Source organism: Xyrauchen texanus, chromosome 34 (genome assembly GCF_025860055.1).
Source record: "Xyrauchen texanus isolate HMW12.3.18 chromosome 34, RBS_HiC_50CHRs, whole genome shotgun sequence".
Classification (NCBI taxonomy): domain Eukaryota; kingdom Metazoa; phylum Chordata; class Actinopteri; order Cypriniformes; family Catostomidae; genus Xyrauchen; species Xyrauchen texanus.
Genome location: NC_068309.1, coordinates 280,293 through 303,965, shown reverse-complemented (window position 1 = coordinate 303,965; position 23,673 = coordinate 280,293). Strand labels below are relative to the sequence as shown.

General features: G+C 40.0%; 1 protein-coding gene across 3 annotated transcripts in view; it reads right to left on the bottom strand.

Annotated features, from left to right (window-relative positions):
* The window catches only part of LOC127628001 (interferon-inducible GTPase 5-like), a 187,664-nt gene extending 167,063 nt beyond the window's left edge, over positions 1 to 20,601 (bottom strand). Inside the window, exon 1 of one of the 3 annotated variants that reach the window (XM_052104651.1) lies at positions 20,538 to 20,601. The gene's annotated coding sequence lies outside the window, so the exon portion shown is untranslated. The remainder of the gene's footprint in view (positions 1 to 20,537) is intronic. The other 2 variants (XM_052104647.1, XM_052104648.1) reach the window with 2 other exon arrangements.
* Between the last annotated feature and the right edge of the window lie 3,072 nt (positions 20,602 to 23,673).

Here is a 23,673-nt window from a genome sequence, read left to right as displayed (position 1 = left end):
GACCTATTGAAAAGTGCCAATGGGAGTTGGCAATCAGTATTTGTATACCTCGCCTCGCGATACTGGTGTTTAAGCCGGGCAAATACGGAAGTTTAGTCAGGATTTTTCTGAGGAGCCGAATGGTCCGCCACAACAGTGGCTCGGTTCAGCGACACGGCGGAGGAAAGACACAACGCAGTCGTTCCTCCCTCGGGGAACGGAGGTTACATACGTAACCAAACGCTCCCTTCTGTTGCTCTCTCCACGCTGTGTCGGAGAAGCGACACTAGGGGACCCATTCCAATCTTGCTATGCGCTGAACCGTGTACGTGAACCGCCGATACAGAGGCGGCCAGGATTTCATCCAGTGCCGCGCATCATCTGTACCTGGCTGCACGTACCCTTCCCCAATGCCCCATAAGAACATCGGAATCCTTCTAGTTACCCTGGGAGGGGAACAAGGCGATGTTTGCCAACATGGGAACGGGCCAGCCTGGCTGGGCCTCTTTTCTCTCTATGTTTCTCGCATAGAGCAATCACGGCCGGGGCACTTACACGCATATAGGGAAGGGACCCTGACCCTGCGGAGACCACACCTGCCCTTTAACTTGGGGAGGAAAAGTGGTAGACACGTCACACGGCCGTCTTAGGGCTCGTGTGGAAAGTATGGTGCGGTGGTAGATCCAGCCTAGAGAGGGGGGAGTTACTACAGCACGGCGACCGGGGCAGCTGTAACTGCCTAAGGGAGACACGGGGGTCTGCTTGTAAGGGGACAGAACCGTGGAATTACACACAGGGGGAGTCCGAGCAGGAGGCCTTACCTATACCAGTACAGGGTAGCCATCAGGGTACCCGCAGTGGCTTGGGTCGGCGAGTTCCTCCGCTGAACCGCGGACCCAGAGGGCTGGGGAGGAATCGACCAGGGTCCCGACTCGGAGTGGGGCGTCCTGGGAAGAAGGCGCACTGCTTTACTTTGACGCCAGGAAAAGGGCGCTGGCGCAAGCGATCCACCCGGCCGGTCGGTCCACGTGTTACCGAAGTTCTACGGGCTCGACCTGACAAAACACGAGACGCAACCGACTCAACGCCGAGGTTGTAAAACCTCGCCAAGGTGTTGGGTGTTGCCCAACCCGCGGCTCTACAGATGTCTGCTAGGGAGGTGCCCTTGGCCAGTGCCCACGAGGACGCAACACCCCTTGTTGAGTGAGCTCGGACCCGCAAGGGTAGGGGCACGGCCTGGGTGTGATAAGCCAGTGTGATGGCGTCGACAACCCAGTGGGCGAGCCTCTGTTTGGAGACGGCATTCCCTTTCTGCCATCCCCCATAGCAGACAAAGAGCTGCTCAGAGCGTCTGGTGCTCTGTGTGCGGTCCAGGTAAATGCGCAGGGCGCGCACTGGACATAGCAACGAAAGGGCTGGGTCTGCCTCCTCCCGGGGCAGCGCTTGCAGGTTCACTACCTGATCTCGGAAGGGTGCAGTAGGAACCTTGGGCACATAGCCCGGTCGCGGTCTTAGGATCACAGACGTATCCGCCGGACCGAACTCCAGGGAGGTGTCGCTGACAGAGAACGCTTGCAGGTCCCCAACCCTCTTGATAGAGGTGAGCGCAATCAGCAGGGCCGTCTTAAGAGAGAGGGCCCTGAGTCCAATTGATTCAAGCGGCTCGAAGGGAGGTCTCTGGAGTCCTGTCAAGACTACCGAGAGATCCCAGGAGGGAACTAGGCCTGGCCGGGAGGGATTCAACCTCCGGGCGCCTCTCAGGAACCTGAGGATCAGGTCGTGCTTACCCAAAGACTTGCCGTCTACAGGATCGTGGTGGGCGGCAATGGCGGCAACATACACCTTGAGGGTGGACGGGACAGCCTCCTGTCCAGCCTCTCCTGTAGGAACAGGAGCACTGACTTGATCGCGCATCTCTGCGGGTCTTCAGTTCGGAAGAACACCAATCTGCGTAACAAGCGCCACTTTAGGGCGTAAAGGTGCCTGGTAGAGGGGGCTCTGGCTTGGTTGATTGTATTCACAACGGTCACCGGTAAGCCGGCTAGCTCTTCCGCGTCCCGTCCAGGGGCCAGACATGGAGGTTCCAGAGGTCTGGGCGCGGGTGCCAGAGCGTGCCCCGTCCCTGAGAGAGGAGGTCCTTTCTCAGGGGAATTCGCCAGGGAGGAGCTGTCGCGAGAAGCCTGAGTTCCGAGAACCAAGTCCGAGGGGGCCAGTAGGGGGCCACTAACGTGACTTGCTCCTCGTCCTCCCTGACCTTGCACAGCACCGGTGAAAGAAGGCTCACTGGGGGAAATGCGTACTTGAGCAGCCCCGAGGGCCAGCTGTGTGCCAGCGCGTCTGTCCCGAGGGGAGCCTCTGTTAGGGTGTACCAGAGCGGGCAGTGGGAGGTTTCCTGGGAGGCAAACAGGTCTACCTGGACCTTGCCAAACCGTTCCCAAATCAATTGGACCGACTGGGGGTGAAGCCTCCACTCCCCGCTGGGCTTGAGTCGGACTTGAGTCGCTGCTGGCTCCATAGGAGGAGACGGCGGGTGAGTTGTGACATGTGGTGGGAGCGTACGCCGCCTTGGCGATTTATGTACGCCACCACTGTGGTGCTGTCCGATCTTACGAGGACATGTTTGTCCCGAACTAACGGGAGGAACTTCCTGAGAGCAAGAAGGACGGTCAGCAACTCCAGGCAGTTGATGTGCCAACGCAGCGGGGCCCCTTTCCAACGGCCCGCCGCTGCGTGCCCGCTGCACACGGCACCCCACCCGGACCGGGAGGTGTCGGTTGTGACCAGTACGCGTCAGGACACCTGCTGCAGGGGCACCCCTGCCCGTAAAAAGCAGAGGTCTGTCCAGGGTCGGAGTGTTTTGAGGCAGGCGGGGGTGATCCTTACCCGATGCGTGCCGTGGTGCCATGCTTGTCTCGGGACTCGAGTCTGGAGCCAGTGCTGGAGTGGTCTCATATGCATCAACCCCAGCGGCGCGACCGCCGCGGAGGACGCCATATGCCCCAGGAGCCTCTGGAAAAGTTTTAGAGGGACCACTGTGCCTGGCTTGAAGGAAGCGAGGCAGTCCAGCACCGACTGAGCATGCTCGCTCGTGAGACGTGCCGTCATTGAGACTGAGTCTAACTCCAACCCAAGAAAAGAGATGCTCTGAACCGGAGTGAGCTTGCTCTTTTCCCAGTTGACCTGAAGCCCCAAGCGGCTGAGGTGCCGGAGCACCTGGTCTCTGTGTGTGCATAGTAACTCTCAAGAGTGTGCTAGGATGAGCCAGTCGTCGAGGTAGTTGAGAATGCGGATGCCGGCTACTCGTAGCGGGGCAAGGGCCGCCTCTGCGACCTTCGTGAAGACGCGAGGGGACAGAGACAGGCCGAAGGGACTTTGTACTGAAACGCCTGGCCGTCGAACGCGAACCGTAAGAAGGGTCGGTGTCATGGCAGAATTGAGACGTGGAAGTACGCGTCCTTCAGGTCTACCGCTGCGAACCAATCTAGATGCTGAACACCAGCCAGAATATTTCTCTGCGTGAGCATTTTGAACGGGAGTTTTAACAAGGCCCGATTGAAAACTCGCAGGTCCAGGATTGGGCGTAAGCCGCCGCCTTTCTTGGGTACAATGAAGTAAGGGCTGTAGAAACCCTTCCTCATTTCGGTTGGAGGGACGGGCTCTACCGCGCCCTTGGCTAAGAGGGTCGCGATTTCCGTGCGCAGGGAACTGGCATGCTCGCCGTGTACTGCGGAAAAGCATAAAGAAAAGAGTCGAATGGTCCGGTGCAGCCAGCGAATGGTCCGGTGCAGCCAGCGTGGTGCGTTGGGAAGTGACAGCCACGCTTCCCAGCTCTGCGCTAGGGGCACCAAAGGGACGAGTATTTTGGACGTACCCGGCGGGGCCTCGCAGCGGGGCGGAACAGGTAGTGCAGCGTCGGGGTGCTTCGTTGCGGCCTGAGGCTGAGGTGCTGAGAATAAACTGAAAGCACTTACCTTGCTCCGCGCACCCGGCAGGGGGCGGGTTCGTGACTGAGGAGGAGGTCTGATGCTGGCGTCCTCTGGACTCGTCTGAACCGGCCGGCCGGGGGACAGTCGTGGGCAGGCGGAAGGCGGGATCACCACGTCCGGTGTACCGGGACTGTTGTAATCTGAAAGCAGATTGCCGTGAGAACGGCATTTGCGGGCCAGGTGACCCAGAGGCAAAGGAAATAGCTCTTTTATTGAGAATGTGGGTACCACAGCCCCCGTCAGGGGGTGTGGCAAATGAAAAAACAAAGGATTCTCCTCCCGGCCCTCCACCGGGGGACGGAGCGGTCTTACCACCTCCGGAGCTAACGTCTTCAGCTCTGGGTCGGCTGTCTCAGGAACGCTTGGGAGCCTTCCGGGTCCTAGAGGGGGTTCGTGAGACAGGGGGTGTGCGGGGTGCGCCGCCTGCGGGGTGCTCGACGCTGGGGCTGAGAGCTGGGCCCGGGTTGAGGCGGAGCAGGAGCTGGTTTCCTCGCAGGGGGACGCCCTCGGCGGGCAGACGGGGCAGGGCCCGTAGCGGCAGGTCTGCGGCGGGGCATGATGTGGGAGATGGCCTCCGTCTGCTTCTTGGGCGAAGTCCTCGACGGTGTCACCGAAAAGGCCAATCTGGGAGACAGGTGCATCCAGGAAGCGGTTGTTTAAGATTAATTGTTTTCTACTGTTAAGTGGGCCTTGATGGATAACAGTAAACGTTTTGTTTAAGATTAATTGTTTTCTACTGTTAAGTGGGCCTTGATGGATAACAGTAAACGTTTTGTTTAAGATTAATTGTTTTCTACTGTTAAGTGGGCCTTGATGGATAACAGTAAACGTTTTGTTTAAGTTTAATTGTTTTCTACTGTTAAGTGGGCCTTGATGGATAACAGTAAACGTTTTGTTTAAGATTAATTGTTTTCTACTGTTAAGTGGGCCTTGATGGATAACAGTAAACGTTTTGTTTAAGTTTAATTGTTTTCTACTGTTAAGTGGGCCTTGATGGATAACAGTAAACGTTTTGTTTAAGATTAATTGTTTTCTACTGTTAAGTGGGCCTTGATGGATAACAGTAAACGTTTTGTTTAAGATTAATTGTTTTCTACTGTTAAGTGGGCCTTGATGGATAACAGTAAACGTTTTGTTTAAGATTAATTGTTTTCTACTGTTAAGTGGGCCTTGATGGATAACAGTAAACGTTTTGTTTAAGTTTAATTGTTTTCTACTGTTAAGTGGGCCTTGATGGATAACAGTAAACGTTTTGTTTAAGATTAATTGTTTTCTACTGTTAAGTGGGCCTTGATGGATAACAGTAAACGTTTTGTTTAAGTTTAATTGTTTTCTACTGTTAAGTGGGCCTTGATGGATAACAGTAAACGTTTTGTTTAAGATTAATTGTTTTCTACTGTTAAGTGGGCCTTGATGGATAACAGTAAACGTTTTGTTTAAGATTAATTGTTTTCTACTGTTAAGTGGGCCTTGATGGATAACAGTAAACGTTTTGTTTAAGATTAATTGTTTTCTACTGTTAAGTGGGCCTTGATGGATAACAGTAAACATTTGTTTAAGTTTAATTGTTTTCTACTGTTAAGTGGGCCTTGATGGATAACAGTAAACATTTGTTTAAGTTTAATTGTTTTCTACTGTTAAGTGGGCCTTGATGGATAACAGTAAACGTTTTGTTTAAGATTAATTGTTTTCTACTGTTAAGTGGGCCTTGATGGATAACAGTAAACGTTTTGTTTAAGATTAATTGTTTTCTACTGTTAAGTGGGCCTTGATGGATAACAGTAAAAGTTTTGTTTAAGATTAATTGTTTTCTACTGTTAAGTGGGCCTTGATGGATAACAGTAAACGTTTTGTTTAAGATTAATTGTTTTCTACTGTTAAGTGGGCCTTGATGGATAACAGTAACATTTTTGTTTAAGATTCTTGGTTTTCTACTGTTAAGTGGGCCTTGATGGATAACAGTTAAAAAAAATAAAAAATATCAAAATATATTCCACATAGGTTGAGGAATTGAAAAGTGTGTATAAATCCTGTAGGAACGGGTCACTCAAGAAGAGTGTATGTGTATAAATCCTGCAGGTGCAGGTCACTCAAGAGGAGTGGTAGGATAGTTGCATTCTATACTTATTTTGTGTTATTGTGAGCTCTGTGTTTATAAAGGCCTATTGTGTGTACTAAGTGTGACATTTCTGTGGTTGTGAATGTATTTGAGTCTGTGTTTGAAAGTGTGTGTATGGAAGTGTATGACTGAGTACAAATATAAGCCCAATACAGGAATTGAGATGTCTGATGATTCTTTAAACAATAAAAGGAACACAGAGTGGATGTTATATGAGCCCTAAAAAATAAAAGGGACAGGATAAATGGAGTACATGTTGTCTAATAAAGAAGATTTGTCTTTTATATGTTGAATGGATGTTGGGAATGAAAGCCTGTCTCTTGACACTTTGGAAAGGAATTTCCTTGGTTAACAGAAATCTTGGCTTTGTTGGTTGTTTGACAAATTTACAAAGTTGCAACATTTGTAATCCAGATAGAAAAACTCAGTTTTTAATACAAAACTAACGAAGAGAATATATACAAATTATAGCAAAGAAAATCTATTTAGACCTATTTTCAATCTTCCATCAAGAATTTTGAGTCTAGAAGCAAAAGAGTAATACAGTGTAAATTAACAATAGGGAAAATAATAAAAACTGTAAGACAACACGGCTGTAAAAATGTGCATGGAAGAGAAAAATTAACTGTTGGCTGGCAGAACAAGATTTAGTCATGGGATGTTCTATTCAGGCAACACAGGAAGCCTGGTGTAACTGAGAAAAAGTTGCTGTTGACTGGTCATAACTCCTAACTAGACTGAAGCAAAGACAAGTATTTAACTTCATACAAGAGAAGTTATACAGTTAAGTGATATAACTGTGCTTATAAGTTCATTTCATAATGACAAGTAAGAATATTAAAATAATATAAAAAAAACTTTATAAAGTACTTGAATTTCATTTGGGAAATCACATTATCTGAGAAAAAACTTTGACTCCAGTGTTTTGCAATAAACTAAATTCAACTAAGTAATTGGATTTTAAACAAAGGTTGTATCAAAGATAAGTGTTGTCATAATACATAAGGTATAATTATGGCAGCCACTGCTGTGGACATATTAGGATTAAAATATCCAATGTGTAAAGAACTTCTAGATAAACTCTCAAACAAATGGCAAAAAAGAACCAAAAAATTGTAGGAACATTTAAGGAAGGGACATTTTATGTTTGTGTGAGGAAATGGAAACGTTGATAAAAAATTACAAAACTAAAGATAAGAGTAACAAAAATAAAAAGAGAGAAGCAAAAATAGAAAGGGGGAAAGAAGTGCTAGCATTGTTCAAAACAGAAGGAGAAAATTATCTGAAAAATATAAGACAGGCTAGAAAAATATTGAAGGATGCCGAAAAAGAGATAAGTAAAAAAGGAGATGAGGCCCTTGTCAAATCACCTCCATATGTGCCCTCAGAAGGTCAGTTCCCAATACTCAAGGGAACTGTAGAGGTTCTAGGAGAAATGCAGATGGAGGGACATGTGGAGTTAGAAAAGGAAAGACAAACAAGACTGGAAGTCAGACCGAAGGAAAAAAAGAGAGTTCAGAAAAAGTGAGAAAAACCTGCCACATAAAATAATTAAAGAAATGTATACATCATATGACTGAGAATGAATTTGTAAAAAATTGGTTTAATGTAATAGATTCTGATCCATATGTATCCTTATATTTAGGGAAGAATTGTATTGCAAAATATTGGTGGCCAATGATGGAAAAAGGTAAATAGTGCCAATGGGAAACAACAGTAAATCCATTGATTTTTCATTCTGCTGACAAACATTACATGAAAATGTTGTGTGGGACTCCATTGATGGGTACTCCTCAGGAAGTAGTCATCAATAACAAATATACAAACGCAGATGACGCCAACAAACAAATTGATAGAGACCATTGATGCTGAACTATTTAAAGAATTGGAGCATCAGGTACCAAATAAGTTATGGTCTCAGCATGACACAGATGTAGGACTGGTAAATTCAGCCAGTCCAATAAGAATACAACTTAAGCTAGATGCACATCTGCCAAGAAAATTGCAGTACTCTTTGCGGCCTGAGGCTGAACCAGGCATAAAAGACACTATAGATGGTCTAGTAAAATCAGGAGTATTAATGGAAACTAACAGTTACTGTAATACTCCAATTTGTCCTGTGATCAAAACAAACAAATCTAAATGGTGCCTTGTTCATGATTTACGAGCAATCAATGATATAGTACAAAATTGGCCAGCTGATGTTCCAAATCTGCACACGCTGCTAACAAATGTCCCTCTTGATGACAAATACTTTACTGTGATTGATTTATGCTCTGCCTTTTTCAGTGTTCCGGTGGCGGAAGGAAGTAGACACGTATTTACATTTACATTTATGCATTTGGCAGATGCTTTTATCCAAAGCGACTTACAGGGCACTTATTACAGGGACAATCCCCCCAGAGCAACCTGGAGTTAAGTGCCTGCGCAAGGACACAATGGTGGTGGCCATGGGGTTAGAACCTGTGACCTTCTGATTAACAGCCCTGTGCTTTAGCCACTACACTACACCACCACCACTCCATGCATTCATGTTTGCTGGTAAGCAGTATACTTATACCAGAAAACTTATACCAGAAAACCACAATGGAAATGCCAACATTTCAAGATAATGGGAAAGAGAAATTAAAAAGGAGTTTGTAACTGGAGTATGAAAAGTAAATCTTAAATGAGAAAACTTCACATTCATGTGTCTGTTTTAAGTGCGGTCTATTCAAATTTATGAGAAAACACAATTTTTGACAATATTAAATTAAACATTATAATGTCTTGACATCAAAATGTAAAAACACATGATTTTATGTTTTGTTTTTGATTTGTTTTAATATGTCTGGAGAACAATTTACATGTGAGTGCAGCTTTATCGGTGTAAACTTGATCAACCTACAAAAATAGGACAGATAGCGTTTATTATTTTTGTTAGGGAATGTCTGAATGGAGAGATTGAGTGAGACCTTTGGGACTCTGTAAGGAGAGTGAGCAGGAAGGGTTAATACCCTGCATTAAAAAATATCGTCTTTCTTGATGTCTCCACTCAAACAAAGGGACGTCCCGAATTTAGAAAAGATAGATAGCAGATTCTTTTAAGATTAGATATTTTTCTTTTTATTTCTTGTTTTATATATACAGTGTAGGCATTGGTTGATCATGGGTACACTGAAAGCTGTCACTGAGACTAGAATTAAAGAAAATAAATTTAAGAATGATTTAGATCATTTCATGTTCTCTACTTTTCAAATTTGCTTAGAGAAGTTTTTTTCTTGGATTTGGTCTGTGACCAATCATGCCAGATAAAATTTAAATAAAGTCCAAATATGTAGTGTATTTAATTATAAAAATAATTGAAAATGCTAATAAAAAATTGGTCATTGGTAGCAGGTGAAACCCATGGGAAACATTGAGATTAAATTGAATATCATAAATAATTTCATGATGTCATCATTATGTGTATGTTGTTCACTAACTCATTCTGCAACTAGTCTCTCACCATTGTAGATGACCTGGCCAAATGATTTATTGAAGCGGCTAACACTGCAGGAGGAAGTCAGAGGAAAAAAGACTGAAAGATATGGGCTATTATCTGATTGGCCCTCACACTATCATGACTGCTGGTAATCATTACTGAACTTACATTTCAATTGTGGATTACATTTCTCTGGATAAGTTGATTTCAGTCATATATGACTAATTGGATGTTTGACTTTCTAACTGCCATCCATGGGTTCAACACCCATGTCCAAATTGTTCTGAGGGTCTAAATTTAAATCCAGCATCTAATCACTGAGTTATTGATTTAAAGAGCAAATATTACAAATGTATGGCACAGTAATAGTTACCTATTGGATTGGTACTCGCCTAAATTTTCCAGAGCGTACCCTCACTTTAAAGAAAAAGGGTAGTGGGTGTTATAAAGAGTTGATAGAGTATCTTTTTCTAGTGTAAATATTTCCATTTTAAGATAAATCTATGAAAGTATCACTTTAGAGGCATTCAGTTTTTGGACAATGATGTTTGTCTCTAATATTTAACTGAATCATTTATCAGGAAATGCTGATGAATATAAGAGAATAATAACTGAAAAATGGTATTGTTAAATTATGTTAACTTTAGGATTTAAAAGATGAGAGTCATGAGAAAGTAAAAGGATTTAATGTATTTTCTGAAGAGATTTGATGAATTTCAGTTGTGCCTCTTTTATATTTACTTTTCTGTTAGTTTATAAAGGTGATTTTGGTTGTTTCATTAGATAGAATGGAACTTGCTTCTCATGAGAGAGTGAAAAAACAGAGTTATTCAACAGAAAAAAAAAAGAAGGGATAAGATAGGGGTTGTAAATGTAAAGCTCAGCTTGAACAGAAGGCTAAAGTAAGTTGAATTGAATGTAAAGAGAATGTTAAAAAAGGAGAGGGAAAGTTTATTAACGATCTGATGGCTGTTGTTTTACAAATCATTAATTGAAATAATGCAGGTCTATATGAACATACTATGTGAAAAAAAAAAAAAAAAAGACTCACAAGATATATGGTGTTTTCATGAAGCATAGATGGTTGCATCAACTAAGATTAATACATGGTTTTAACCAATGCATAAGGGGGGGAAGTAATAAAAATCAGGGAGAATTAAATAACAAGAATATTGGTCTTCATTTTTAGGTTGATGAGTTTTTGTCAACATGTGAAGTCTGTGCACAAAACAATGTCAGAAAAGGAATAATACCACCCATAGCTCATGTGTTAGTGTCAGAAGGACCATTCAAGCATTTGGTTATGTATTATATGGACATGAGAGATAGATTTAGCACATGGCTGGAAGCAGTGCCATCAGCTGATCAGGGGTCAGGATCTCAACAAGAGAAGAAGGTTGAAAGTTTTTGAAGATGGTTTAAAATGGAAAAGTTTGAAAGAAGTTAATATAATTAATTCTTATAATGATCACTTTTTTCACTGTTGAAGTATAACTTAAATATATTATTGTGAGATTCTAGAATGAAAAACAAGGAACTGCTGTAATGAGATGCAATGTCCCCCTCTGAACCCCTCCCCTTTCTCACTCTCTGTTTGTCTGCTTGAAACAAGAACCTCAACAGCAGATGTTGAAGTGTACTCTAAAGGAACATCTTTAAATTGTTGAATTTTCTTTTAATATTCTTTTCTATGGAAAATGATGTGATGTGACACTAATGTTAGATCCAGTGATATGAAGGAGAGGTTCAAACCGTTTCCTTATCATGATTAAAGATTTTAAGGGCAATTAAGGTTTTCCCAATTCAGAGGACAATTTGAAGTTACGGTTTCATATTAAAGATAAGAGATTAATTGAACATTCATCTGAGAATAAATGTAGGTTCAAAACTATCTAGAGACCATTATTCATTAAGGTGATGTTTTAAATTAAGCTGCCTAGAAGCTTGACAGAGGCTACCCTGTATTTTGTTTTGTGGGGCGGCTGTGGCTCAGGTGGTAGAGCGGGTCAGCTTCCAATCGCAAGGTTGGTGGTTTGATTCCTGGCCCACACAACTCCACATGCTGAAGTGTCCTTGGGCAAGACACTGAACCCCAAGTTGCTCCCAATGGCAGGCTAGCGCCTTGCATGGCAGCTCTGCCACCATTGGTGTATGTATGGGTGATTGAGACACAGTGTAAAGTGCTTTGGTAACCTCTAAGGTTAAAAAAAAAAAAAAAAAAAAAACATTTACCATTTGTTTTGTTCTGATATTAGTTCCCATGATTATACAAGGTTTTTTGTGACATTTGCTAAAGGAGCAGAAATACAACTGTTCTGGAAATGAGTAAAATTTTAATTTGTTAAGCTTTAATAGACTGTTTAATTTTGAATAATGCTTAGTGAATTTAACCATGTTTTGAACTGTCTCCATATTTAAGCAGTTGTAGATGGTTCCATTGACTGTGACGGTTCTCAGGTGATACTTCCTGAAGCAACAGAAAATATCTGTTTACGGATACCAAATTATTAAGAATTGGCTGATAGGACTGAGCGGTATCAGACCAGTGGCAAGAGGTAGTGACCCAATGACGAGAAAGACTCTCCAATGGCAAAATGAGAGCGGCCACCGCCACCGCCCTGGAAACCTGCCCAAGCTGGGAGGGTAATATGGGTTTAAGGAAGTGGATGTATGCTTTTAGGTTAGAAGCATCAAAAGGAGGTCTAGAAGTAACCTGCTTGAAAAGTAGTTCCACTCAACCCGACTGTGTCTTAATAACCGCTTTATTAAAATATGTTATCACAGTGATAAATACCAAACATTCTATCACTGTGTTATCAGGGAATCACACCCTGTGTAGAAGATAAATTAAAGATTGCATTTGGGGGTAAAATTTCGAGAACCGTTACATACCTAAATTATTAAAGAAGTATTGAACAAACCTGAGAATGTTAGTATGATGAAGGATTAGGATTGAACAATTATTTTTACACATGCTTTTATTAAACTCATGTACATTTCAATATAAATGAAGAATGGAAAAAGAAAACACGGTGGTGACTGAAAATTAACATGGCTTGACTTGTTTATAGCAATTTAAATAGATTGCATAAAGAAATGGGGTGCACAATTAGCTAAAATTTATATAATGTTAGGAATAACAACATTGTGGAAGGAATAATATTCTGTTGTGTGTTACCACTGGTAAAATAATTTTTTTGAGCAACAGTAAGTAGATTACCTTGATCGATGTATATGCTCCAATGCAATTCAAACTAACCTGGATGGACAGAAAGACCAAGATGGGAGGAAACTGATCTCTCTAATGAATATATATATATATGAAGATATGAAGAACCACGCCCTGGGTGTAAGTGCTAGCCTAACCTCTCCCCAAAGGGTGACCCTCTTCGATGCGCAAAGTATCTGGGTTGAAGATGTCTACACTCAAGCAAGAACTCTTGACATTATAATGAATATTAGTTTTATATTTGATATAGTCTACATAACTGTGATATCCACATGCAAGGCTGAACCAATTGCACGCTCATGCTTAAAACAATTTTGTATGTTTTATTTCTTGGATGAATATGGGGACAGAATCTTTTACTCTATTCTTAATCAAAGTTGAGTAGAGATGTTTGGTTCTGTGATCTCCAACGGAGTGCGGTGGCATAATCTGGTCATTTGTAGCAAAGCTGTGTGACTTAATTTAGTCATTAGATAGCATAACTAAGGCGACTGAATTGTGAAACTGCACTCAGAGGAAAGAAAGTGGAAATGTGACTTCTAAGTCACAAAGGGGGGAATGTGGAATATTTTTATCAAGTTAAATATAAATTAATGAAGTGTAATCAAACGTAAATATAGCCAGTTATATCTACTTTAAATATATACATTGTTTCTGTTGGTCATATGTGTTTTTTGTGTATGTGAGTGGCTCAGCAAAAAGTCTGGGAATGGAATGTCGGAGGTACATGGACACTCACACATAAATGGCTTGCAGATGTTTCCTATTTACTTCTGTTGAAGCTAAAGAAGATATATGATGAGGCCCCTCTTAGTAAAGTGTTTTTACATAGTGTGAAAATTGCTCACAGGATGTAACTGAAGCGTTCTGGTTTAAAGATAAAGAAGATTGGTTGGGGCCACAAAGATCTTTTTCTGCTGAAAATATGATACAAACAGGATAAGGGTTATTTTAGCCACGCCTTGTGAGACCTATGTAAGAGGGTGCAAACTCAAGACATGTTAGTTGTTCTGGAGGCAACTCGGCTTTATGGTCTGACAATAAAGTCTATTCTTCTGAAATCAAATACTTTCTTTGAGAGTGAGTTTTTCACAAAGTGGGCAGAAACCACAACAATTGATACATTGATTTCATCTTCCCAATACTGACAGACCCTGTGAGGAAAAAGTGCAAATCCTGCAGAATATAAATTCCAATTGTAAATTATTTTATTTATTTTTATATTATGTAACCATTTCCAGCATCGTACTTTTGGGAGACAAACCAATTGCTTGTGTTTATTTTGTATTTTTTGTTTCCAGCCAATTGGAATTGCTGAAACAATCTGATTGTATCGATACAAATCCAAACATTCATTAAATTGTATTGAGAAATCATAAAATGAAATAATGTGACCAGATGTATCTAAAAAGTCATTCACAAAGATCAAACCATTTTGAATACATATATTCCACAAAAGTGGTTGGTCTCCTATAGTAATTTCAGAGTTCATCCATAGTATCTGATTCTGCATATCATCTGGAGTATCAGGAGGATGGTACTGGAAATTCAACCATTCTTTAAGTATGTTCTTTTAATTGGTTCTGAAATATTTCTTTGATATGTAATGATTTTAGTTGAAAAAAAGGAAATAAATCCGAACCAAAGAAATAAAAAAATGTATATAATCTTTTACTGGTAAGCCATTGTCTGTGATTATATATTTTATTAACCCAAGAAGCCTTTATCGAACTATTCATTGCTTGAAAATTTTTTAGATTTAGTCCACCATTTTCATATGAATTGTATAAATATTCTCTTAATTTTATCTGGTTAACTATTCCATAAAAATGTTAAAATGTTTTGTTCAAAGCATTTAACAAAGGACGTGTCAGGAGTTGGAAGGGTCGTTATTAAATAAACAAATTGGGGGATTACCAATGAGTTAATCAATGTGACCCTACCTTGTAATGTAAGTGAACTGCTCCTCCATGGCTGTAAAATTCTATCTACTTTTTGCATTTTTTTATCGTAGTTATATTTGACAATATTTTTGAAATTGTCTGGTATGTGAATACCTAAAATATCTACAGAGCCATTTGTCCATCTAATAGGGGCCGAACAACTTAACTTAAAATCTGTACCATTTATAGTCCCTATTCTCAATATATGGCACTTCTCAGAATTTGGTTTCAAACCTGATATTTTAGAAAACATATTTAGATCTGTAATCAAGGCTTCCAAAGTAGATTGTTTTGGTTGTATAAAAAAGGTTGCATCATCAGCATACATTGTAAGTTTTGTCTCTATGCCATTCGTCTTCAAACCTATGATCTCTATATTCTTTCTAATTTTAATAGCTAATATTTCAATACATATCAGGAACAGATATGGTGACAACGGACACCCCTGACGAACCCCTTGTGTTAGGGGAAATCCTGTAGATAAATGCCCATTATTTATAACTCTACTGATGGTGTGTTTGTAGAGCGTTTCAAACCATTTGATAAAGTTCTCTCCAAAATTAAAATAACGAAGACATTTCTTAATAAACTCCCATCTAACTTTATCAAAGGCCTTTTCAAAATCCGCTATAAATAATAATCCTGGCTGTTGAATATCTTTATAAAAATCTACAGTGTCAAGTATCTGTCTCAAATTGTCACCAATAAATCTTCCTTTTATAAACCCTACTTGCTCATTCCCTATAATACAATCAATTCCTTTTTTCATTCTTAATGCAATGCATTTGGAAAGAATTTTAGTATCACAACAAAGCAAGGTCAAAGGCCTCCAATTTCTTAAATACATAGGATCTTTAAATTTACCATCTGGATTTTGCTTTAACAGTAATGATATAACTCCTTCTCTTTGGGAATTAGATAATGTTCCTTTCTGAAATGAATAATTAAATGAGTTCAACAAAGGTTTCTTTATTTCTAAAAAAAAAGTCTTATAAATTTCAATTGGAATACCATCAATCCCAGGCGATTTCCCTGGTGAAAAAGAATTGATAGCCTCCACTAGCTCCTGCTCTGTTATTTCCTCCTCACAGCTTAACTTTTGGGAAGCGGAGAGCTTAGGAACGTTGTCTGAAGGGAAGAACTGTTCAGTCACGTGTTCAATCACATTACTTGGATGCTGTAGTTCTTCCTCTTTAGAGTATAGAGTTTTGAAATATTCTATTTCTTCCTGTAATATTTCTTGTGAGTTTGTTACCAGAACATTATTTTTATATAAACTGATGATGTTTTTTTTTGCCCGATTTCTTTGATTCAGTTTTAAAAATAGGGTTGTACATTTTTCCCCATTATTCATCCAAGTCGCCTGTGAATTAACAATAATTCCCCTCACACGTTCATAATAGAGGCTCTCCAGTTCCTCTTGTTTTCCTTTTATCCGAAGCTCATTTTCCACTGTATATTTTTTGTCTATAGCTATATGTAGTTCATTTATTTCATCTATAATTTCCTTTTCTTTTTTTTTATTTATTTTTCGTTTGTATGAGCTCATTTTAATTGTATGTCCTCTGAAAGAGCATTTAAAAGCTTCCCAAATATTGTGTGGATTTGAAGAATTTTCATTATTCTCAAAAAATTATTTGATGAATTTTTTCGTTGTAGTAATAAACTCATCATCGTACAGAAGTGACAGATTGAATTTCCAATAACCTCGCCCTTTAGAGTATTGTGAATTATTTATCTGCAAGCAAACTAGAGCATGGTCTGATCTTAAACGGTCAGAAATATAGCATTTTACGATTTTAGGCAACAATGAAAAGGATATGAGAAAGTAGTCAATTCTACTAGCTTGCCGTCCTCTGCGCCATGTATACCTTATTGTATCTGGGTTTTTAAGTCTCCAAATGTCCACAAGATCTAACGATGCCGTAATTTCTTGAATTTCTTTGAGTGCATGCGGATGATTATTACATTTATTTAACCCAAGACGATCTTTTCTCATGTCTAAAACAGTATTAAAATCACCGGTTATTATAATATGATTATTTTTTATTCCATTAAGACAATCACTTATTCCATTAAAAAAACTTGCATTGTCCTCATTAGGGGCATATATATTAACTAAAGTTATTCGCAAGTTTAAGATAGTTACTTCTATTATTATCCATCTACCTTCTTTATCTTTATTTATAGAATGCATTGTGTAATCTACATTTTTTTTAAATAGAATCATTACACCTCTACTATTACTAAATCCATGATTAAAATAAATATCTCCTCCCCATTCTGACTTCCATCTCAATTCGCTTTCTAATTTTGAATGTGTTTCTTGCATGCAAATAATTTGCATATCTTTCTTGTCGTTCAGCCACGTAAAGATCTTGTTTCGTTTGGAGACATTTGCCAGACCATTACAATTATATGTTGAGATTCCAAAATTACAGCTTTCCATCAAATTTCTCTTGATAGTTTAAATACTCTTCATTAACATAATTATTCCTAACCTTTTCTCGACTCACACACACACATTCACACACAACACAACATACATAAACCTGTAGAACAAACAAAACATAACCTTCAAATTTAATCTTCCCCATCCACACTCTACCCTTCTCCCAACTAATAACCTAAATTAAATTCCTATCACCAGCATTAAACCCAAAAAAATCAATTAACAATAACTTGCTCACATTGTATAGAAAATAACGAACTAAAAACCTGAAAATCCAAAGAACCGCTCAAGTTCTGACACTTTATGTTCCCATGACAACATTGCCTCGATGACGTCATCACGGAGCGCCGTTATTTACCTTGGGACCACCCGTTGCACCGCTCATCTCCCCATATAACCAGTATGTTATTTGTTTGTCTTTGTATAAACGACCATCGATATAGAGCTTGTCAATCGACAGCCTAGTTTTTTTATTGTTCTTTCTTGCCTCCGCCATTATGGGATATAGGAGCTTCCTCCGCTTTACTATCTATACGGGGAATTGGTCACTGATGGAAAATTTGGACCCTTTAAGCTCCTTTCCTCTTCCCATTACGACAAGTTTCTTTTTAAGGTCCACAAATTTGGCCACCACCGGACGGGGCCCCTTTTGTTTTTTCCAAAGCGGTGCACTCTAGAGAAGGCAATGGTTTCAACCTCTCCATCCCTCATCCTGAGTTGCTGCTTCAAAAAAGTTTTTGTAAGAAGCTCTGTTACCTCGCATGTCTCCCTCTCTTCTTCTGGAATCCCGTGGATTATGATGTTCTCCCTCATACTTCGGCACTGTAAGTCCAAGATATCTGAAGATGTTTTATGATTGTCTTTTTGTAATTGTTGTGTGCGCTTTCCCAGAGTACTCACTTCAGCTCGAAGCGCCGCGTTTTCTTCTTTGAGTACATCCATTTGCGCATAGCTAAAATCCAGTGATTGTTTTAATTCCTCAATATCACCAGATAATTTTGTCAACAAGTCGAGTTTCTGCAGTTGTTGTTGCATTGTTTGTATTGAATCACGGATTGCTTGTACGTCCTTGGATAACTTGGACTCCTCCGGCTCATGCTCACTTGAACTTAGCTCCTGTCGACAGCGTTTACTTTCTCTCGTCTCTGCCATTGTAGAGTAATAATATGAGTCAGTGAACGACTGCAACTCCTCAATTGTCTCTTCCGTGCTTGCCTCCAGTTTCAACAAAAAACTAAAAAAATATTCAGCACTTTACAACTGTTGTGGCATTTATTATATTATTATATTAGGGCATGCTGGCACTAGCATTTGTTCAGCAACCTTGTTGGGCGGCCATCTTTTTTTAAAATATACTCTTTTCTGGCACAGGAAATATAGTCTTTTAGCTGTCGAAGTGCCCAGGGTCGTACTCTGCATCAGTCGTGCAGAGGGAGAGAAAGACACCGAAATGCGCCATATATCCAACAGCATAAGCTTGTTCACAGTGAGGTAAATGGAACGACAGTGGAACTCGCTGTTTAACACCACTCGACTCCGAAGAAAAAAGCTGAATGACTGGTTGCGAGCCTGCTCCTGTACTCAAATATCCGGGGGAGTGACATGCAAATTCCACTCGCCGATTCCCATTCGCCTTTTCTCAAAGATCAGTGGTATTTTGGGCTCCCAAGACTGACCCCTAGTGTCACTACATCGAAACAATGTCGAGTGAGTGACAGATAGGGAACTTATTCATACATTTACACTTCAGAGCAAGCTTCACAATCAGTTATATTCTCAACACCAAAGTAATGATAGTAGTTGAGGATGTGATGTGTTTTTCCTATGAAAGTAAAACAGAAACATATACAGAAATGTAAACAGATGATGATCCACACAAACTCTTTATCTTTTATTGCTATAGATCACCATAGTAACATGGATAAGAGGAAACTAAAGGTTTGGTCTCAAGTTCAGTTCCTGACGCAAATATATTATATACTTAATATCAAATAAAATATAATATAATATAATATAATATAATATAATGCAATTATATGTCAGTTTCAGTTCAGTTCTCTACAGACAAAATTACTGCATTTTTTACTTCACATTCATTCTTAGCTCTACATTTTATTTTCACACATTTAATCTCTGCAAGTTATGTGTTGATTTCCATCTTTGAACATTTCTGATTCATGACTCTTTATAGGTCTGTTTGAATCATGAGACACTAGAAATTAATAACAGAAATATCAGGCGACCTTCATATACAGTTTATAGGGCAGATAAGGGCTAGTTGTCACACTTTGTGCTGCAGTAAATACGTTTGATTGAAAGTCAATTTCTGTCTAGTGAAAACTTTGAAGTCTTGACTACAAAACAGCTGTTGAACATTTTCACCATTATTGACCAGGAAAAAAGATACAGTTCATTGAACACATGTTGAACTTTAGTGACAACTTGCCCCAATTTAAAAAAGTAAAACAATATATTGCACAAAAGGTCATAAAACAACAAAAATGAAAAAGCTAGTAGGTTGCACTACTATTTGATAATAAATGAATAGATAAGTACGGTATCTTGTTGTTTTGCCATCATGTTAGTGCAGCTGCAGATAGATGCAAGCCCGGTTCTGCTGGGTTGTGAATGTTAGAGTGCCCTCAATTGAATATGTAAGCTGAATAATACTGTATATTGGCATTTTTCCTTGAATCCCGTCTGACACACACACAAAACTAATAAACATGTATGATCTTGCAGATCAGTGTGTCCTGATTTGCAGGCAGATCATTCTGCTTTCATGCCTCTATTGTACAATTGATCATTTGATTAGTAAAGATTTCGCTCTCACATAGAGAATTTCATAGTGGCATTATCTCATTTATTTGACCAGCTTTTGATTTCTGCTTTGGGATAAAGTGGCACATAACTGCTGGTCAGTTTCCCAAAGCCAAATCCACACCTTAAATATTTAATTAAATATGATTTAATCTAATATATTGGACAAAATCTCAATTTATGCAGGACAAATATATATATTTTTTGTTAAATGCATGGTTAAACCCAGAACCAAACCGCTCCTTACACGCATACACAGTCTGTGTAGGGCACCATCTTATCCACTGGCTGCTCTTACTCGCACGTTATACGTACTTCAATGACTCGATTACAAACGATAACGAAGGGCTGGTAGACCCGATTAAATGATAATGTCGCCCTATAGTCTATGAAGATATAATTTAGAGAAATTAAGGTATTTGTAAGATTGAATTGAATACAGATTAACATTTCAGTTGCTCTATAATACAAACATCACGATTTCAATGAAATTTAAATAAATACATACATTTTTATTTTATTTGAAAGTTAAAAGTGTTTATTCACCTTGTGAAGGGCTTGAAAAGAGGAAATATCCGCAGCAACACTCTGAGGTCTCTGCATGTGTGTGAATCTTCTGTGTACACATGAAAATCTTTTCTAATAAGTCACATGGGTCATGAGTTTTTAGGGGAAGGGGAGGAAGTGTTTCAGATGTTATTGATTCAGTGTTATTGCTGTATATAATGACATTTACTTTTAAAAATACTCTTTCCCAGATAGCAAGAAGTCGGCGGTCCGCTGGCGGTGCGCAGGCGGCAGTAGAAGCGGCAGAATGGCGATATCGCAAACACGTTCGACGGCGGTGCGCCGGCGGCAGCCGCTTTTTAAAAGCGGCAGCCGCCTTCCTACCGCCTTCGATACGCGGACGGCCCGCTGGCCAGCCGCCGCTCGCCGCCGTTATATCGAGGCGGACCGTCGGAGGCAAACGCTTTTTCGAGCGATCTGCCGCCGCTTATTGTGTATATATATATATATATATATATATATATATATTTTATTTATAGCATGCAGTTTATCAAGAATAATGATTGATCAAACCAGACAAATTTCCATTTGGCGTTTTAATTCCACATTTCAAAGTACAAAGTAACTGTCATTGAAACAAGATGTCAGATCACTGAAATATAAATAACAGAAAATACAAACATTATATACACACACACACACACACACACAAAAGAACATGCAGGTTTCCAATTTTTTTTTTTTAAAAAACACTATTGTAACACTTACAATAATTGTTAATAATATAAAGAGGTCAGCTCTGGGATGAAAATAATTACCAGTAAACACAAGCAATGAGGATATTTGGTACCAAAGAAAGTGCAGGATACCAAATAAATTGAGGTATAACATCATATTTACAAGTCATTTCTAACAATAGGTTAAGTGGTAATAATTTAGAGTAAAGCTCTGGAGTAGAATATACCATTATAACTGCAATGCTGACCTGTGGCACAAGGATTTACAAGCTATATTTAACAATAGAATAACAGTTAAACACTGTGAGATGGAAAGAAAGTCGAATTTTTGGTACTAGTTAATGTGCAATATCAAGTATCAGAGGTATGAAATAGGATTTACAAACTATAATAGAATTGTTAAGCACTGACGGAATGAAATAAGCCAATACTAAAGTCACGGTAAGTAGAATATTTGATACCAGATAATGTGCAGATATCAAGTATTAGATGTATAATCTAGGATTTACAAGCTATATTTAAAAATAGAATAGTTAAGCACTGTAACAATGAAATAAGCAGCAAATTGTATATGAAATAATTGAGATCTTTGGTATCAAGGAATGTGCAGGATAACAGGAATAATATACATTTTGACATTCAACTTACACATGACAACAAGTGGGAATAAATATAATTAACAGCAGAAAATCTGGCTGTAGAGAACACAGCCAATCAGAATGTCTGGAGAGGTTGGGGACTTCTGGGCTAAGAATCACGGTTTTCCCGACCTCCAGAATGAGGCAGTGCAAATTGGCATATCTTCAGTGATTCCTCGTATGCCTGTATAAAAGGACAAACCATCCCATATTCATCCAAGGAGCTGCCCTCAAAGCAGGGTCACGAGAAAAAAAAAAAAAAAAAGAGCAATTTCCACAGTGAACAGTGTGGATTGGGTGAGTGTAGTCTGACACTTTTAGCAGGCTTTTTAGGGGTCTTGATGTTACTGACTGCAGGATAAAGAAAGGGTTCCAGTTGTCAGTGATGCTGGGGTGTCAGTAGTCAGCCCTAGGTTTAAGGGGTCGGCTGTGGGTCCCTCTCAGCTGTCGCGGCGCCTTTTCCACCTTCATGTTCAGATGCTCCTTTCAGGTAACGCGTAGCGTTAACCTGGATCAGCCTCATCAGTGGCATCCTGTGTTGCCGGGTTCTTCGGATGGCTCCTGTAGAAAATAAAGATCTGTCATTCCATTTGAATGGCATAAGGTCATACACATCTACTTAAATATAAAAAAAATATCCAACTTACTTTGAACAATGGTCTTCAGGAACATGTCTCTAAAACATGCTTTATCCCCTACACCAGTCCAGGTTGTATTGATGGAAAGGTGATTAGAGAAGATACTCTGAAGCATTCAGCCACACGGTTGTCTTTAGGTCCCTCCCACATTTGATTGCCAAAAACCGAAGCTGAAAATACAAAAAAAACATGTTACAAATTACATTTCTCTGAAGCTTCTCATAAATTTAAAATGTGACAGGCTGTGGATTCAGACTGTAGAATATGCAGTGTACAATCTTAATTTTACTTTGTAGATTACCCTATGGCGTTATAAACGAAATCGGCACACTTACAAATCGTTGCTGGAGCTCTTTATCCTGCCTCAAACTGTTGTCAAGCAACGCCAAATCTTCCTGGGTGTCTAGGGGGGAGTAACAGATCCCCTGTCAGGGATAACTCTCCAACCGACACATTGGCACTGAAACGTTGCAGCATAGCATTTTGTTGTCCATGCTACGCACAACATCGCCAAACTCCCAAGACGTCGCAGCATTAGGGTTTGATCTGCACCTACAGGGGTTCCCAGAATAAAAGAATAAAGTAGTCAGTCCTGGTCCTTCATATACTAAACTATGACATTTATATCTAGGTCTACTACATGTACAGGTGGCCCCAGTGGGAATTAAACCAACAACCACAGGTGTTGTTTGCAAGTTCCGATTGCCCAGTCGTGAGCAAACGCCTTCAACATTGTCCCAACTTGCTTCACCTGCTCTTGAAGCGAGCAGCTGTCATCTGGGAAGTAACAATATATTGATTAGCAATACACTAAATATAATAGTAATATAATATAACCACAATTATCATACCAGTAACTTTCCCTGTAATTTCTATCCACAGTATGTTATGCATGGCATACAAGTTCATAATGAAGAACCCTTATGATAACATCAATTTCATTTTTTTTCTTTGAAGCAGAATATTTGTTTGTAAAAGGGAGGAAAAAGAAAATAAAATATTGGTATACAGATTTTGGTTGATATATCATACTGTACAGTGAAATGTGCTATTGTTATATCCCTACTCACCTGAAGGACGGATAGATCAGGCAAATCTCCAGTCAGGCCTTTGTAGAGTGTGTGCTCCTGCATATCCACAGGTATTTTAATTCAAACATGCA